This window comes from Neomonachus schauinslandi, chromosome 3 (assembly GCF_002201575.2).
Source record: "Neomonachus schauinslandi chromosome 3, ASM220157v2, whole genome shotgun sequence".
Classification (NCBI taxonomy): domain Eukaryota; kingdom Metazoa; phylum Chordata; class Mammalia; order Carnivora; family Phocidae; genus Neomonachus; species Neomonachus schauinslandi.
Window position 1 is genome coordinate 27,029,650 of NC_058405.1, and position 2,820 is coordinate 27,032,469.

The 2,820-nt window shown below is 34.1% G+C and overlaps 1 pseudogene; it reads left to right on the forward strand.

Moving 5' to 3' along the window:
* The first annotated feature begins 1,357 nt into the window (after positions 1 to 1,357).
* On the forward strand, positions 1,358 to 2,093 carry LOC110587729 (annotated as a pseudogene).
* Positions 2,094 to 2,820: the final 727 nt, after the last annotated feature.

The following is a 2,820-nucleotide window of genomic DNA, read 5'->3' on the forward strand; positions in this document are numbered from 1 at the left end:
TCATCTTATCAGTTGGTTCTGAGTTACATATTCTGTATACATTGATTTATCCATTGGAACATAACCATTTCCTCATACAGAATGTACTCACATTGTAGGGATAGTAATCAGTCTGAGATGCAGTACCTGGTATCTGAAGTCTTATCGATCACCATCAATAATAGGCATGTGAATAAAATTTACTTGTTCTTCTTTAACTTGATGAACTTCACTCTACTACAGAGATAAAAATAAGCAATGTTAGATGCTTCATTTAAGGTTTTTTATTTTATATGCACAGGTGATTTAGGGGTGGATTATTTGTGTGTGTGTGTACATGTGTGTAAGGTGGCTTAATGGTTAATTTGAGGTCTGTGAAGTTCAGTGCTATGAAGCCTCATGTTTTTATCTACCTTTTTCTTGAACGTAAGTACGAAAAGACTAAGCAATAGGGAAAATAAAGGAAGAAAAAGAGGAAAATCAAATCCATTAACAATTCAAAAATGTATCCTACCAGGTAAATTCAAGTGCTTCAGAATTGTAAGCCCCAAAGTATCTTGCACCTTTCTAGCAATATAAAACAAATAAAATAGCTTCTAGCTTCATTTACCCCTACTTTGAATATTTTCCAGAGGTTCAAAGAACATCAGAAATATGAAGAATCAGCAAGATGATGAATGAAGGAAGCTAAGGGAAAACTAAGGCAATATGGGGAAAGAAAGAGAGAAATAGTGAAATAGAGGAGATGTGAGAAGATAGAGGAAAAGGAAAAAAAATGTAAATTGTCATCAACAGGAATTAGGATTCCTTTGGGTTTGTGTTTATCTCCCTTCCCAGTCAGGTGCTCCTTGTGGAGAAAGTGTTTGCTTTCTTTTGTCTTCTGCTTTCTTCTTTTGTCCTCTTTTCTCACCACTCCTTTCCCCATTCATGTAGCCATTTTGTAATTTTCATTCACTTAGTATTGTTCAGCTTCCATCCTAAAATCCACTATTTTATAACAGCTTATCTAAGAGAGTATGATTTTTAAAGATAACTGCTGTTTCCAGGTGTCTCTCTTCTCTTGCTCTCTCTTTTTTTTTTTTTTCCATTTCCTGTATACAGAAAAAATAGTCTCAGGGTCAATATAAAAATGAATTTGTATTTGTATTCAAAGTTTTAGACACTTAAGATAATATTTAGAAGGAACACTTATGGAGAAAAAAGTTAATATTGTTACCATATAATTTCACCAAAGAATAATTGTTGGTTACATAAATTTCACCAACGTTAAAATTATTGGTAGAAAGTAATCCCTGCATATTAAAATAGATTTCTCAACTTTGAAAATTTCTTTGGGATTAAATATAAGTTTAATAAGATGTCTTTTCTGGCTGGAACCATGGAGGGTGCAGAAGAGAAGAAAAAGAAGGTTCCTGCTGTGCTAGAAACCCTTAAGAAAAAGCAAAGGAATTTCTTAGAGTTGAAGATCAACAGTCTTAGAAAGAAGTTTGCCCAAAAGGTGCTTTGAATGGCAAGGAGGACGATTATTTATGAAAAACCTAAGCATTACCACAAGGAATATAGGCAGATGTATAGAACTGAGATCAAATGGCTGGGATGGCAAGAAAAGCTGGCAACTTCTATGTACCTGGGGAACCCAGATTGGCATTTGTCACCAGGATCAGAGGTCTCAGTGGTGTGAGCCTAAAGGTTTGAAAGGTGTTGGGCTTCTTTGCCTTTGCCAGATCTTCAATGGCACCTTTGTTAAGCTCAACAAAGCTTCTATTAGCATACTAAGGATTGTGGAAGTATATACAGCATGGGGGTACCCAAACCTGAAGTTGATGAATGAACTGATCTATAAGTGTGGTTTGGCAAAATCAACAAGAAGTCAATTGCCCTGATAGATAACACATTGATTTCTCAATCTCTTGGTAAACATGGCATCGTCTCCATGGAGGATGTGATTCACGAGATCTATACTGTTGGAGAACATTTCAAAGAAGCCAACAACTGCTTAGGTCCTTCAGATTATCTTCTTGAGGGGGAAAGAAGAAAAAGACCACCATTTTGTAAAAAATGATGCTGGCAACAGGGAAGATCAGATCAGTAAGCTTATTAGAAGGATGAACTAAGTTACCTACCATGATTATTTTTGTAATCTGATCAGTTAATAAATGACTACTTTCAAATTGAAAAAATAAATAAGTAAAAAATAAAATTAATAAGACTGACAAATCATTTATCATAGAAGTGATTATCTTATCCATGCATAACCCCAAAGCACCCTGATCTGCTCACCTCATTCAAGGGCTTAATTGTTTTTGAGATATAGGTATAAGTAAAACATGAGCAGTTTTGGAAACAAACTTTGGAATTTCATTGAAGACAAATTGCAAGTATTCTAATAAATGCAAAATACAATCTGCCTTACCTCAAACCTCAGAGTAATGTCTATCCATTCCACCTTAATAATGTTACATATTGGCACTGTAAAATTTTTCAGGTTTTGAATGATACATTCTAGCCATTAATTCTCATATAAAAACCATTTAAATAAGTCACTCTTCCCATTTTAAGTATGTCACACGGATATAGAATGTTAAATTGCTTGACCATAGAGTCAATATCAATTTGGTAGTAGAATAATGAATAGAATCCAGTGAACACTATTTTGTCTATTGCTTGAATAATTTACTAATGGTGATGTGCCTTTAGGAATTATAGTGAGTAATATCATTTTATGATGTCTGAGCGATGAGTTATAGAATGATAATTGTCTGTCTTCTGCTCTGGAAATCCTATAATCACTTACTTACATAGGGAAAAATAACTGGGAAATTAATGAAATATCCCTCCTTT